A 17,206-nucleotide genomic window follows, 5' to 3' on the forward strand; every position below is an offset into this window, starting at 1 on the left:
TTCCACATTCATTTTGGCGTAGCCCTGCAGGAGAAAAGCTGCATGAAGCTGATTGAAGGGCTCTTTTTGTCTGACATGAATTATTCTTTCATTGTCAAATCTTGTAACAGCATTCAGACATAGGGAGATTTACAATGTGAAATCCTAAACGGGGTCTCGTCTTAAAATAAAATTAGGAAGGAAAAGGCTTTATTGTACAACATTGAAAATAGCTATATTTGTTTAAAAAAAAACAACCCCTATTTCTATAAATTAAATCTCTTCTGCGAAACCCAAGGGGTTAACTTTGCTCACTCCGTTTTGAATTTGTTCAATGTTAAGGCCACAGATGAAAAACAATTGCTTTAATCATGTAACTATTGTCAACGTTTTTATTACAGCCGAAGATGTTTGGAAGGGTTTGTTTGTTGGTTGGACTACTGTCATTTACCTACGATATTGATTTGCCCATTAATCTGTGGACCCCAGTTGTCCTATAAAATTATAGTTGAGATTATTTTTATTAGGGCAAAAAAGAAGCAGGCAATATTTAAATAATTAATTTGAAAGAAATTGTTTAGAATTTGGGAAAGCAGGAAAATATACAATATCGCCTGTGCTCTCAACATTTCAGATTTCACCCAATTTGTCTCTGACAGCAAATCTTGTTAAATGTCTTGTGATTTTGTTCTTAGCTGATGATCCTGGAGAGTCTTACTGCCTAAATTCCTGTTGCTCTTTTGTCTGTTAAATATTTGTGCCATGCTATTGGGAAATGCCTACAATATCATCAAATGGAACAATAAAAATCCAGCATGAAGGTACAGTCCAGCCCTTACTTGTAATTGATGTTACTGGTTAAGAGTTTTTAATGCAAAATAGCCACCCAACTTGTAGTCTTATTTGAGAATAAAATAGTGAAATAACATTATAAATTGTAAATATATGAATGCCTAGGGAGGGAGGGAGCTAAATTAGACAGATTAGATGAAGAAAAAAATATTGGTTTAGATTAGTGGTGTCTATTCATCTAATTATTTTTTAAGAAAACGACTCATTTTATCAGCATGTGGTATGTTTTAAGGACTGAAGGTATTAGAAACCAGGCTGTAAACTCAATACAAAATGGGCTAGGAAACAGAAAAATTAGACATAAAATATAATAATGAAAATGATCTATCTCAGCCTACCTACTTGCCTAAGCAGTTATAACACATCCACTACAGGAATTCAGATCTTCTACTGTTCTATTTGCCTGCGTGCCCCCCTCAAATGAGACAACACATTGAGTGTGATTATTTTGTGTTACAAACTCTTCAATAAACATTCCTTTAACTTGAAATATATATTGCAGGCAACAAATTGGTCCAATAAGGAGGATTAGTAATTCATACTAAAGTAGGAAATAGCCTATTCACATACTATGAAATCAAATGAGTTGCTGGGAATGGTTGTCCTGTCCCCCTCCCTATTCTGTATATAACACCCTCACATATGTATATTAAGGTCTCATTCTTCAGTGAAGGGTGAGATTATTTTGTAGAATCTGTTATGCTTTTGTCTCTCTCTCTGATAGGACCTTTGGCAGAGGGGCTGAGAGCAGGGTTGTTTTCGTGGGACTGCAGATCCTTGCTAGTGCTCTCCTTATCGTACTAATCCTGTGGTGTGTCTCTTTCAGAGAGCACAGAGACTAGGATAAACCCTGCTCTTGGCATATTGGAAATCTGCTGTCACCATAGCACCTGCAATTCCCAACAGCTAAATTTTGAAATGAAGTGCATGGCAGGTCAGCACCATTTAAAATTTAAAAAAGCCTGTTACTCCTTTCGTTCGTGCTGTACAATCTGCTCTGGGATTCTTGCACTCAGGGCTTCATTTGGTCAAGAAATTGTTTTACTGAAGCTGCCCTTTAATCCTGTTTCATTGAGAACACCTGCTGTGTGGTTACCAGCGACTAGTTATTCACTACTTTTTCTAGCCATTACTATTCTCTTATTGGGGAATTTCTCTTTGGGGATGTATTTTTGCTGCTTTGTTTTTTAAAGAGGGTTTTGTTTTTAAGCCTTCTCAGGCTGTATAAAGTTGACGACTTTTCAGGGTCACTGGGAGGGGAAAAAATGGTCTCGTGTCACAAACAAGCCTTCCAAGGATTGTGATAAAAGTAGCAATAGAGCTAACGAGATAGTTAGGCAGCACATGTCTCCATGTGGGACTTTGTGGGCACATTAGCCACAAGAAAAAAATGCTACTTATAAGTAACAAACTAATTCCATCAAACGATTTAATTTTTAATCTGTGCCATATTTCAAAACATTCCTTCAAATTAAATTTCAATTGACACTAGAGTTGTTCTTATGAAATCTCTGGACATAAAATTGCCCACAGGTTATAGTCGCATCTTTGAAATATTCTGCGCTTAACAGACCGTAAACAGGGTCTTTCTCATCCTTACCTCTTATTCAGGGTGATGGTGGATTTTTTGATCTGGGAAGGTGTCGTCTTTTTATTTTTGTCCTTCTTGATAACATAGCACTTTTCTGGTTTTCCTAAGATGAAATTCATTTGTCGAACTTAAAAACAAATGAGGATAAAATGTTCTGTATTTTTCTTTTTAATTGTTAGGCTAACGTCTATAAACATGTGCGGAAAACACCCTTAAAATGTCCTTTAAAATAACCGTTACTTTTAAAAAATTAACAGTTTCGGTTTTTAAGAGGGTATAATTTGCTCATTTTGCGGGCTTAACTTCAATACAGTCAACCCTCTTTTAGTCTCTTCTGAAGAAATTAAATTTCATACATATTTATATATTAAATTATCAAATACATATTTGTCAAATGCATCTTTAACTCCAGAACAGTTCATTAAAAAAAAAGTAAGGATGCACAGCTACGGATCAGAGAATCTCTTTTGTTAAAACCTTTAAATCGCCATTTATTTGTTTGTTTAGTTCAGTTTCTTTTTATTGTGTTGTCCAAAGAAAAATATACAATGCCATGTCTAATTATGTTAGTATTCACATTAATAACCTGTAGCTTTACATAACAATGAGCACTAAACATTGAAAAAGCAGAAACAGATGCAATTATTTGTTGCTAGCTAAGTTACTGTACGTGACCCAGGTGCTGTATTATTATTTGCATGTGTTTCCCACCTTTGTTCACTCAGACACATGGGGATCTCAAGCTATTGCTGACTAATTGATAGTTGTTGTAGCTGCTATAGGCTCCTTAGATTAGAAATGCATGCAGACGTGTGTCTTGATTCAAACATTAAGGAACACACACTCTCACTTACTTACATGGGCAGAAAGTCTTCATACTAATAGAGGTGTGGGATGGAGATAGCAGGACATAAAACAGAAGAGAGAGAGGGAGAGAGAGAGAGAGAGAGAGACAGAGACAGAGAGATGGCATGCAGCATATATACCCCTACAAATAGTTCTAAAATGCGTTTGCAAATGCAGGAGTCTTCAGAACCTTCCAACAGTTCAGAACACCCTTTTTATCTCTTCTCTGCGGGACGTCTCCTCCAGATTACTCGAAAAAAGCGGAAAAGGTGAGAGCTCTGCCATCTTAGCTCTGAATTCATCTGATTTCCTTCCCCCCCCACCCCCCCTGTATTCCTCATGCCATTGTCCATTCTTATGATGGCAGCCGCCCTTGCTCTTGAATGCAAGTGTCACAGCGGGAGCAAAAAGGGTTCAGGGCTGCATTGTCAAAGCCATGGTTGCTTATTGTTTCTTAGCCTTTCACTGCTCTGCTTTTCCAAGCCTCTTTCCCTGTCAGTGGCCCCTGTCAAGGGGAGGAGTAGGGAGAAAATTGCAAGAGTTAGTCGTCCTTTTTATTGCACACTGTTATGATAAACAGCCCAGCAATAGATTCCACAAAATTAGGAATTATAACGATGGGACGGGGTGGGGTGGGGTGGGGAGAATTCTTTGTAGGTTTGTGTTTGTCGCTGTCCATCTGTCAGAAGGTTGGTTTCTTAGGAAAGACTTTTGTATTGCTGTTTTGGCCAGCCAAAAAGTAGAAGCAGCTGCAAAGTGAACAGTGAGCTATTTAGCCACAAGGTAAAAATTTCCTGTTGCTATTTGGATACTGAAGCTTTTCAATCTTAAGGGGGAGAAAAAGCAAATGAAAGCAAATGAAGCAAATGAAGGGGGAGAAAAAGAAAATGACTGAAGGCATTTCTTAGCTGTGGTCCATCCATCTATCTATATTTTACGTATAAAAGCAAATTATGATGATTGCAACTTAGCTTCTTTTGAAAAAGGTTCAACAAAGAACAAGGTTTTTGTTTTAGAACATTGAATCTTGCACTGGAAAACGAAGAGGGGAGCAACTTTCTTGTTCTAGTCACAAGAAAGACGCCGGGTTGTCAGTTCATCTTAAAGTAAAATTGTGTCGTAATTTTTTCCTCCCCCAACAAAAATTGTGCTCAAGTGTGTAGTTGACATTTATATATCTGTCTGATTGTTTTCCACAAACAGGCCAGCTTTTCCGGTACCCCAACTTCAGGGAGGTTACAAAGTAATGGCCTCAAAAGTTTTTTGTTTAACTATGTCCTGGTATTAAAAACAAATCATATTTATAAAATGTGGCTTCCAGTAAGAATACAAATGCATTTAAGTATCCAAGCTATAAAGTTTTGTTAAAGATAGGCAGTCTGACCAAGAAGAAGAGAAGCAAGTGAAATTTGGGCTAGAGCTCTAAATTGCTCTACTAAATATCATCATTTTACCAATCCCCTTTTATAGTTAGCAACCTCAATGTAAATTAAATTTGCCCGGTGTGGAATTTAATTTTTAAAAGCATCTCTCATTACATTATATTGACAAAACTATTTTGATATCTATAATTATCGAGAGAAAACATTTAAAATCATTCAGATGTTTTTTCCTTTAACTCTGAATATCTAAGTGGTTGCGAATGTCTAGAACTATTTTATCATGTCTAATAATAGTGGGCAGAGTGCTTTCTCAGTTGTAAATGTAGTTTAAGTCTGAGTGGGGTTTTGGAGAGAAATATCCTTTAACTGAACATTCATACCTTGTTTTGGTTATATTTGACAAGACCCCATTGTTTGACTCTCCAAAATGATAAATATTTCTTGTGAATTATTTTGAAATAAATGGGGAAAAATATTTCAGACCAACTTCCCTTTTTAATAGAAAATTTTAGAAGTTACTGATTCTAGTGTGTGTTAATGGTCCGATGAGCAAATTATCTTCATACATCCTGCAAACACCTTGACTTGCTTTGTGCAATAAGCTTTTTTAGACATATGCATTGTCTTGTATTACCGAGGTTTAGGTCAAGCATGTGTCTGTTTTGAAATTTCTCTATAAATGAAACTGTTGAAGCAACGTTGAAAGAACTCTGGCCTTGTTTTCCGCCAAAGTCTGAATGCAATTGAGGCCACCCTGAGAGCACAATGTTTAATTTCTATTCCACATCTGCCTTATATTTGCAATTGTAGGCCAGTGGTCCTGGGCAAGGAGTACTGATCAATGATAAAGTTTAGTATCTTTTTTGCCAGGAGATTGTCATGTCTGCCCTGTAAATCTGGACTATCATTTTGGAAAATCTTCTTTAATGGGAGCTGAATTGATAACCTCTGATGATCCTTACTATGGGGAAAAATACAACTGTAGAACAGCATTCAAATATATTAAAAATTCTGCACACTGGCTCTTCCAGATACTATCGGCCTAATTCTGATTCTAACTCACTCTAGTGTGAATAAGGAGTCATTCTATTGAACTCAGTGGAGTTTTACCTGTGTAAAACAAGTAAGAGTGGTATCAGTATCAGGCTCAGTTAATTTCTTTTCAGTTCAAGACCATGGACCATATCTTTCAGGTCTTTCCCCATGCACAGCTCCTATTTACCACTTGTAATGACAGATGCTTATGGGCCAGGTACAATGGTCCCAATTCTGCTTTCATTTACATGGTGTAAATCTTTGACTTGGGTGGGTACTCCAAATCCACACCCACTAAAATGAGATCAGAATCTGACTTTCTGGGGTCCAGGAATAAACTGTTGAATGTTTTCTTTAGATAGTAAAATGTATTTCCAATGTAAAACGAGAAGGTTGGGATTTTTACAAGTGCTCTGCATTGGCCTAACTCTGCTCTGATAGATGTCAATGGAAACTTGACCACTGAGTTTTGTTGGAAACAGAGTTAAGTCAGTGCTGAGCAGTTTTGAAAATCCAATCCTGAGAGTAAATGAGAGGTTAGCCAACATAAGGACAGCAGGATTTGGCTGCATAAATGTGTTTTACTTTAGCACAGAGCAGTTAATGGGGAGTGAATGCAGAGCTGTCATGACCCTGGGAATGGGAGAACTGGTTTGGATGTAATAAGAAAAAAACTCCCTCTAAATGCTTTCAGCTGTATTTAATTTGAGGATAGAAAATTATCTCCGTATTTTTGTGGGTTTTTTTCAATAGTCAATAAACTTCTAATACAATAAATGGTTGTATCAGTCTCTATTCCTTGAGCCCTACTCTTACTGAGTGGAATTTACCCCCATACAGAGGAAAGACCAAAGCACCTCTTAACTCCCCAAAACCAAGCTTAAGAGGGACTAAAGTGGTACCCATGCCTTGTACTGGTCCCCTAAGTAGCAATGAATGTAATCCTCCTGGTGTTATTGAGTAACTCTGTTACTTCAGTGGGAGTTATTCTGTATCCAGAAGGGAGAATGGATCATCGGGGTCCTATGTGAGACCAGAATCTGAGCCAAAATCCCAAGAACATAAGAATGGCCATACTGGGTCAGACCAAGGTCTATCTGGCCCATATCATGTCTTCTGACAGTGGCCAATGCCAGGTGCCCAGAGGGAATGAACAGAACAGGTAAACATCAAGTGATCTGTCCCCTGCCGCCCACTCCCAGCCTCTGACAGACAGAGGCTAAGGACACCATCCCTGCCCATCCTGGCTAATAGCCATTGATAGACCTATCCTCCATGAATTTATCGAGTTCTTTTTTGAATCCTGTTATAGTCTTGGCCTTCACAACATCCTCTGGCAAAGAGTTCCACAGGTTGACTGTGCACTGTGTGAAGAAATGTTTCCTTTTGTTTGTTTTAAACCTGCTGCCTACTAATTTCATTTGGTGACCCCAGTTCTTGTGTTATGAGAAGGAGTAAATAACACTTCCTTATTTACTTTCTCCACATCAGTCATGATTTTATAGACCTCAATCAAATCCCCCTTTAGTCGTCTCTTTTCCAAGCTGAAAAGTCCCAATCTTATTAATCTCTCCTCATATGGAAGCTGTTCCATACCCCTAATCATTTTTGTTGCCCTTTCCTCAACCTTTTCCAATTCCAATATAAATAAAAAGGCTACTGGCACAGCAATGGGAATCTCACAACAGAATCTGTTCTCTTGAGATTTGTAGCCTTGTTTTGCAGTGAGGTTCAGGTGAGTCTCCTGACCATTGAGGTGCCTTTTTCTGACTGGAACCTGAACTCTGAACCTTTTGAGGTTTCCCCAGCATGTTCAATTATCTATGGTAATGAATTTAAAAGCCAGTCACTGTACTCCTTGCTCACAACACATACAACTCCCACTGACTTAACTGGAATTTACATACATATAAAGGCTGCAGGCTTAGAAAATAACAACTGAACACAAGCAAAGCAGACTTTTTTGGATAGCAAGGTGAGGATAACATGACTGGCCAGTGGAGGCCAATATTAAATGTTTATTGAATCCACACCCATATTTCATTGTCATTTGTGGTATATAGGAATAGGACAGTATCTCTTTAAATAGTACATGAGCCATCTAATAGTGTTCACTCTTCTGTGTTTTAGAAGCCACCAGAACCCAACCAGAAGTGCAATGTGTACATGTATCTAGGCCTTGCATGTTGTGTGTATTCAGTGAATATGCTGTGCCCATGTGGTTTCTTCATTTCATGTCTGTTGTGTAAAGGGCAAAAGACACAACATCATTGTGGCCCAGCTACTGATTCAAGAGAGTATGGAGTGAAAGACTGGCCTAGCAAGTTACTCTTCTAGTGGGCAGGATTGTCTTGGTTTTCAGTACATAAATGTAAAATTGTGAGTACTGTATCTATTAGAGATGGTTCAGAATGGTAGAGTTGGGGGTGCATAGCAGTTTACACCAGCTGAGGATCTGGCCTCGGACTCATATCCTGATCTGAACTTTCCTAAAGTGGGAGATGTTTGCATCTGCTGCTTTGGTTTCTTTCTACTTTAGAGGTGCCAAATGGATTAACCAGATCAGAACTTTGAAAGCTATGGCCAGTTAGTGCAACAGAGAACATTCATGTGATATTAATGGCAGCAGAGATCAGGCTTCTTCTTACAGGCTTTCTAACTGGTTTCATTAACTACTTATTAATAGTGTGTTAGAAATATCTTAGATGTTCAAATATCAGGGTTAATCTGTATTTTACAACTAAACACAATTTCTGCTTTGCAGCTGAGACTGCCAGAAGGTGCCTTCAAAAGGAAAATTAGCCACTGCCTTGCCTTCAGTTTGTTTGATTGTTTGTTTATGTTAGCGTTGTCTACTGTCTAAGAACTGTGTGTGAAATTCCCACTTTTATCAGTGCATGTCCCATTTCTGGACCCAGCACAGTCACTAATGCAATGATAGTACCTAAGTAAAAAAGCTTGGGCAATATTCTGCCCTCAGAGACATGCCCACCGTTCCCAGTGACTTCACTAATAGTGGATCAGATCCTGAAGTGCTTAACTATGAAATTTTCCCCCTAAGGCACAAAATGAGAGACAGGTGGCCAACTCCTGTTGGTTTTTCAATGGGGATTGGGCACCTAATTGTGCTTTGTACCTTTGAAAATCTCTTTCGTTCTTGAAATCAACCATTGTTTAATCTGAGCAAGGGCTGAGTAAACATACTTCGGTTAATAACAATACATACTTACCCTTTTCATAGTCTTCCATCCTATGCTCTCTAAGCATCTCAAAAATTAGTTATTAGAGTTGCGTAGATACAGCATTTGCAAGCACAATTTGACCCCTTTGTGTAATAAATACTAAACTTGCTATGGGAGGATTTGTCTCATGGGCCATGTGGCTGAATCTTGGTACCTTACTTTCAAAGGCCAGAAGTGGGATCTAGAGCATGGGATTTGAGGTCAAGACTCCCACGTTCTGATTTCAGTGCTAGAGACTGACTGACTGTGTGTGGATTTAGGCAAGACACTTAATCTCTCTGTGCCTTAGTTTTGCCACCTGTATGGCAATAATACTTCCCTATATCTCTGGGCTGTTTTGAGGCTTGCTTAATGTATGTAATATGCTTTGTTAAAAGGGACTAGGAAGTACATATAATAATTATCATTTAAAATTTGTTCTGCTAAAATGGGTGAATTTGTTTAGTTAAAATTAGACCACTCCCCCCCCCCCCACACACAAACACACACATTCTTTCATCAAAATCTCAGACCAAACCTCTTTGGAGGTATGAAAATATTCATTAAACTCTTTCCTTATTTGTTTTAATTTTCATTCAGGTCTGAAATTCCAGTTTCCAGACTGGACTAAAAACAGAAGTTACAAGATCTTTTGAGACAGGCTTTTTTAAAGGATGCTTCTGACCTGCCTGAAAGCAAGAAGTATTGGAAATCTAACCAGAGAGTCAGTTCTCATTAGATTTCAAACACTGGGGCAGATCATACAAGGAGCCAAGTGCCCTCCACTCACATGGATTTCAATGGAAGTAGAGGGTGCAATACCTTGCAGATCCCAGACTTGATTCCCAGTTGCTGGAGGTTCTGGAGGAGTATCCATAAGGTTCAGAAAAGCAACTGCTTATTCAAGTGCTTATTCCAATCAAAATGAACCTCCAAACTTATGGAAATTCACCCATCACTGATATCTACCCAGTTTCACATTAATTGGTGTGGCCGAATGCTAAAACACTGAGGATGAGGGTATCTCTCTCTGTCTCTCAAGTAGTTGTACTGGTGAATATCACCATAGTATCGGAGAGCCTAATGAAAGTGCTGACACAAACTCAAATGTAATGGCACAAAAATGCTAGAATAAGAAACCTCTTGTGTTTCATGTTCTTTGCACTAGAATTTATTGCAGACCATGTTTCCTGTATGTTGCCCCTCTTTTCCACCTATGATACTCACCTTGACCCCTCTACTTGTTTGCTATTCCCACTCCTACCTTTTTCATTGCTCTCCCTGTGCATGGATCATCCTCCCAATTCCAGTTGGTCAAGTCACCATCTTCTCCACATCAAATTCCTCCTAAATCCTCACATCTTCAACAGCACCCAGAGAAAAAGAATTACCATGTTAATATATGGGGGTGTGTTTGTTATGGATCTAGATAGATTAGCTAAAAGCTGTGCATATACCTAGACAAAGTAACCATATGGTCTTCCTACTGTAAGCTTTGTACTTCCTTCCCCCACATGTTTATTAATCTCACTTGAGATTAGACTGGTAAACTCAACTGTTTATGGGGGGCAGGGGACCGGGACAATCAGTGGAACTATGCTGATGGACACTTGCTGTGCATCGGGTCCTGTTGTTCTACTGAAAACAAATGATGGGTCTGATCCTGAGAGGTGCTGAGCATCTGAAGCTGTTGTTCAAGTCAGTGGGCATTGCAGGTGCTGACAACCTCTTATGAAAGAAGACATAGAGAGTCACTGGTTACTTCTCAGTCATAAACTCTTATGTACCACCAGCCAGTGTACTAACCGCTTGTTACTGTGATGTCGGATGATAGCAAAACGCTTCAGAGCCAGTCTAGTCTGTGGTGTAATCCCATATTCAGGACAAATGCCCACTAATCACTGTTATCAATGCACATTACTTCTCCATCTAATATTACTGATATGAGGGGACAAAGCACTCTTCATAGACACTGCCTGAAGTTCGATTAAATTGCAAAATACAGAACCAGCCCTATCATTTGTTGGTCCCAGCTGATGGAGACTGGTAGAGTTGATGGTTTCCTCTGTCCCAATTGCTGGAGACTGGATGATATGGACTGGTAGGGTTGCTTCCTTCTTCTGTATTTGCATTGTTGGAGGAGAAGATATAATTATCCATGAACGGCCAAGTTTTGATGGGATGTGGAACCTCTGGAAAAGCATGTCTTGCTTTGGTGGTTAAAAGTGCTTCCTTTACTTATACTGACAGGTTTCAGAGGAACAGCCGTGTTAGTCTGTATTCGCAAAAAGAAAAGGAGTACTTGTGGCACCTTAGAGACTAACCAATTTATTTGAGCATGAGCTTTCGTGAGCTACAGCTCACTTCATCAGATGTATACCGTGGAAACTGCAGCAGACTTTATATACACACAGAGAATATGAAACAATACCTCCTCCCACCCCACTGTCCTGCTGGTAATAGCTTATCTAAAGTGATCAACAGGTGGGCCATTTCCAGCACAAATCCAGGTTTTCTCACCCTCCACCCCCCCACACAAATTCACTCTCCTGCTGGTGCTAGCCCATCCAAAGTGACAACTCTTTACATAATCAAGTCGGGCTATTTCCTGCATAGATCCAGGTTTTCTCACATCCCCCCCACCCCCATACACACACAAACTCACTCTCCTGCTGGTAATAGCTCATCTAAACTGACCACTCTCCAAGTTTAAATCCAAGTTAAACCAGAACATCTGGGGGGGGGGGGAGGGTAGGAAAAAACAAGAGGAAACAGGCTACCTTGCATAATGACTTAGCCACTCCCAGTCTCTATTTAAGCCTAAATTAATAGTATCCAATTTGCAAATGAATTCCAATTCGCAAATGAATTCCAATTCAGCAGTTTCTCGCTGGAGTCTGGATTTGAAGTTTTTTTGTTTTAAGATAGCGACCTTCATGTCTGTGATTGCGTGACCAGAGAGATTGAAGTGTTCTCCAACTGGTTTATGAATGTTATAATTCTTGACATCTGATTTGTGTCCATTTATTCTTTTACGTAGAGACTGTCCAGTTTGACCAATGTACATGGCAGAGGGGCATTGCTGGCACATGATGGCATATATCACATTGGTGGATGTGCAGGTGAACGAGCCTCTGATAGTGTGGCTGATGTTATTAGGCCCTGTGATGGTGTCCCCTGAATAGATATGTGGGCACAATTGGCAACGGGCTTTGTTGCAAGGATAAGTTCCTGGGTTAGTGGTTCTGTTGTGTGGTATGTGGTTGTTGGTGAGTATTTGCTTCAGGTTGCGGGGCTGTCTGTAGGCAAGGACTGGCCTGTCTCCCAAGACTTGTGAGAGTGTTGGGTCATCCTTTAGGATAGGTTGTAGATCCTTAATAATGCGTTGGAGGGGTTTTAGTTGGGGGCTGAAGGTGACGGCTAGTGGCGTTCTGTTATTTTCTTTGTTAGGCCTGTCCTGTAGTAAGTAACTTCTGGGAACTCTTCTGGCTCTATCAATCTGTTTCTTTACTTCTGCAGGTGGGTATTGTAGTTGTAAGAAAGCTTGACAGAGATCTTGTAGGTTTTTGTCTCTGTCTGAGGGGTTGGAGCAAATGCGGTTGTATCGCAGAGCTTGGCTGTAGACGATGGATCGTGTGGTGTGGTCAGGGTGAAAGCTGGAGGCATGCAGGTAGGAATAGCGGTCAGTAGGTTTCCGGTATAGGGTGGTGTTTATGTGGCCATTGTTTATTAGCACTGTAGTGTCCAGGAAGTGGATCTCTTGTGTGGACTGGACCAGGCTGAGGTTGGTGGTGGGATGGAAATTGTTGAAATCATGGTGGAATTCCTCAAGGGCTTCTTTTCCATGGGTCCAGATGATGAAGATGTCATCAATATAGCGCAAGTAGAGTAGGAGCTTTAGGGGACGAGAGCTGAGGAAGCGTTGTTCTAAATCAGCCATAAAAATGTTGGCATACTGTGGGGCCATGCGGGTACCCATAGCAGTGCCGCTGATCTGAAGGTATACATTGTCCCCAAATGTGAAATAGTTATGGGTAAGGACAAAGTCACAAAGTTCAGCCACCAGGTTAGCCGTGACATTATCGGGGATAGTGTTCTTGACGGCTTGTAGTCCATCTTTGTGTGGAATGTTGTTGTAGAGGGCTTCTACATCCATAGTGGCCAGGATGGTGTTATCAGGAAGATCACCGATGGATTGAAGTTTCCTCAGGAAGTCAGTGGTGTCTCGAAGGTAGCTGGGAGTGCTGGTAGCGTAGGGCCTGAGGAGGGAGTCTACATAGCCAGACAATCCTGCTGTCAGCTGTTGATCACTTTAGATAAACTATTACCAGCAGGACAGTGGGGTGGGAGGAGGTATTGTTTCATATTCTCTGTGTGTATATAAAGTCTGCTGCAGTTTCCACGGTATACATCTGATGAAGTGAGCTGTAGCTCACGAAAGCTCATGCTCAAATAAATTGGTTAGTCTCTAAGGTGCCACAAGTACTCCTTTTCTTTTTACTTATACTGTGTATGTCACTGAGACCAGGAATCGTAGGCGTTTCTGTGTGTGCGTAAAATTACACAAAACAAAATGTGACTTTCTTGAATGTTCATTCCAAAAAAGACACTGACACAAATGGACAAATGTGGTTCGTACCAAGGTTACTATACAGCCAGTCAGCTCCCAACATGCAGAGATGTAATATTTGTTTTTGTTTTGTTCACAGACCCTTTAATGGCTTGGAAAAACTTTCATGGGGTCAAAATTAACCTAAGGTGGTTATTTGTATTAGGGTAGAACCTAGAGGCTCCAAATGAGATCAGGACCGCATTATGCTAGACATTGTACAAGCACATAGTGAGGGATAGTCTCTGCTCCAAAAAGTGTAGGATCGATAGGCAGGAGAGACAAAGGAAGTATTTTGCAGTATTGTTGTAGCCATGTTGGTCCCAGGATTTGAGGGAAACAAAGTGGGTGAGGTAATAGCTTTTATTGGACCAACTTCTGCTGGTGAGAGAGACAAGATTTCGAGCTCTGCAGAGATCTTCAAATCTGGGAGAGGTAGTCAGAGCATCACAGCTAAATACAGGGTGGAACTCGGCTAGACACCAAAAATCATGGACTCAGTAGAGACTCAAGTTTTATGTCTCATTACAACAATCTCTATGTAACCCACTAACTCTCTACAATGTAGTAAGATCCAATAATTTAAAGAGGCAAATTCATCAATTCATTCAGAATAAGGTTATTGCTTTGAGATCTTTGTTCACTGTTTTTGAAGTCCAGTGTTTCTTCTCTTCCAGTTTTAACTGTTTGAACTCACTCAATATTTGTGCGTGTAGTTGTATAGTGCTTTTCATGTTTAAAGCACTTTCCTAACCATGAGCTTGACTCACCTCTTGTGGGTGCACGTGGGGCTACATTCAACTGGGGCACAACTCCATGGGGAGAGAAGGCACTGATGTTGTCATCATACTTCTCCAGTGGAGGGCAGTTTTATGCCCAGCTGGGGCTCCACAGGTGAATAGATTGCTTAGAAGACCGATTCAATCTCCTATAGGTCTTCTCATCTGGTCCTGCTACTCCTGGGGCTTTGTCGGCCACCTCTTAGCCACTTGGCAGAGTGGGCAGGCAGGCGGCTTGCACTTCTGGGACTTTCTGTCACTGGGGAATTGTAGCCTGGGCTTGACTGGTTGAACAAAGGCAGTGTTTCTGGCTCATGAAGCATTGCTTCATCGTATTTGTCCCCTGAAGTAAGGAAGTAGGTATCATTGTACCCAGTTTTGCACCCGGGGAAACAGTAGCACAGGAAAAGTGACTTACATCTATAGAGGAGTCCGTTTTAGAGCCAGGACTAAAATGAAGTTCTGTGCCTGAACCTAGAGCTGGTCAAGAATTTTTGACTAAGCCTATTTCCATCACAATGCCAGTCTGTAGACACAGGTCAGTTTTGATGAGTTTTTTGTTTTGAAAAACTTTGGAAATTTTTTTTTAAGTTGTTGACACCCCCGTCTTGACATTTTCTGAACAAGAAGTCTATTTTTTTTTTATTTAAAAAGACTTTTCCTTTTCAAATGTAAGTTAACTAAAGTAAAAACAAATTAAAAAGCTGAAATTGAAATGAAACGTTTAGGTATTATCAAAACAAAATGTTCTGATTGATCCAAACCCACGTGTGATAATTAGTTCATGAACATTTTTGAGATTTTGACTTTTTGTCCCAATTTGGGATGGGGAAAAAACTCAAAATCTGGAAATCCTCTCTGGGATGGGACAAGTCTTTCCCACCCAGCTCTACCTGAACCACTGGACAAACACATGAGACCACACTTCAGGGACCATCTTTTTGTTCTGTGTTTGTATAGTGTCTAGCACAATGGGGTCCTGGCCCATGTCTGGGACTCCTTGGACCTACAGCAGTACAAATAGTTAGTAATACTAAATGGTAGGAGTCCTTACTGTCTTTATGGGAAACGTCCCTCTACAGGGGTAGAAGCATCACTCCTGCAAAGTCCCCTGGTAGCTGACTCCTGATACTTACAGAACTTTGCCTATGCTTCCAGTTGAACGCACTTACTCTGGTAAAGTGGATAACTCCATTAGAAGGAAAATTGGAAGTGGGGAGAGAGGGTTTAAGAAATGCTAGGATTCATTTGAACAAGTTATTAATCAGCTTTCATTATCTAATTTAGCTATATACTTTAGCTTTAAAATTAGCTAATTTAATGATGACATTGTGAGAATTAAGTCTATGCAAAAAGGTAAAACCTCTCAATAGCTCTCATGCAGTATATTTACTGCCTGTAGTGCAATACAGATGACTATAGATACTGTAGTAATAAAGCTATATACACTGTTGGCCTTGTAGTCTCACTCTTTGAGAAAGCATGTCTGTTTCTAAGGGTGCACTAAGCCTGTAGCTTGCTATTTTGGATGCCTCCTTCTAGGAAATGATTCAAAACTAAACATTTGTAAAATGATCTTGTGGGCCATCTGGTTCTTGCATGTTTCAAAAGCTACATTCAGCAGGGTGGATCAGACAAGAAAGTCAGCGACAAACCCTCATTGTTCTGAGATTTAAAATTAACTTGTTGTGGCTAAAACATAAAGTTTTAGCTCTTTAGAAGGCATGCTGTCAGTCCAGTGCACTGTACTTGGTCAGTCAAACTGTGATTAATTGCAGCACAGTGGTTTACAATTTGAAAGAGACATAAAATGTTAATATTTCTTCCCATAATACCCAGATCATATTCGGGCAGAATATACACACACTTAGTCCCTGCTCCTACAGACATTTGTGCATGCAAGTGTATTACTTTGCTCACATAGTCTGACTGACATAAGGGGGGTACTCACTTGAGTAAAGTTGTGCATGTATGTGGTTGTGTTAACCACATTGGTCTCACTCTGTGTCCAGTGCACATGGGCTCTGAGTCTGTTGCAGCCCCAGCTAGGCACCCCAGTCTCTAGCTCAGTCTTGGGGACATTTTACGTTATCATTTCTGGAGGCTCCCCGTTCAATCCCAACATGGCAGCAATCACATAAGTGGAAGCTCATTTGGGGTTTGAACTGCTGTGGACCTCAGATGTGTGGATGGTGCTTCCTCTATCTAGAGGAAGTATGTAACCCACTTGACAGTATGTGTTATGCCTCTCTTCTGTGCCTGATTCACAAAGGATATGCGTCTCTTACAGCTCTTAGCTCAAGCCTGGTTCTTTATTTCAAGCTGTAGAGACTCCATCTTTCAGCTCTGGAGATCCCTGGTTTAATCCTTGGTGTGTTGGCTAAGACGATAGCTGACACATTTGCAGGATCTGACGCCTTAGGCTATGTCTATAAACGAATAGAATGGTTTGGCTATTATGAAATATCTGACTGACTGTACAAACCATCAAGGAAAGTTGCGATTTTAGATCTTTGTTTATGTACCCCCACAAAGGATGGACATTGTGACTGTGGCTGTTGATTTGCAAGAGACACTGGGCCTGGTTCTGGTCTCTCACTGTTTTCTCCTCATTGCAACACCTCTGGCTTCATTGGAGTACCCCTGATTTCAAGTGTGTGAGTGTAAGGGAGATCAGAATCAGGTCACAAAAGATTATGAAATATAAAGTAACATGGGATGATTATTTTTTCAGCTGTTTTGTGGGTTAGACACTGAAAAAGGCTTGAGAATACTGTAACTAGCTGAAAATAAAGAGGGAGTTTTGGAAGGCAGAATGTCATTACCCAAGTTGGACTTTGTCCAGGACTAACATTCCTGCCCTTGCAAAAAATACAATGGCATTTTTAGAAATAAAATTTTTCATAGTGCTG

This window comes from Caretta caretta, chromosome 22 (genome assembly GCF_965140235.1).
Source record: "Caretta caretta isolate rCarCar2 chromosome 22, rCarCar1.hap1, whole genome shotgun sequence".
NCBI classification, from domain to species: Eukaryota; Metazoa; Chordata; order Testudines; family Cheloniidae; genus Caretta; species Caretta caretta.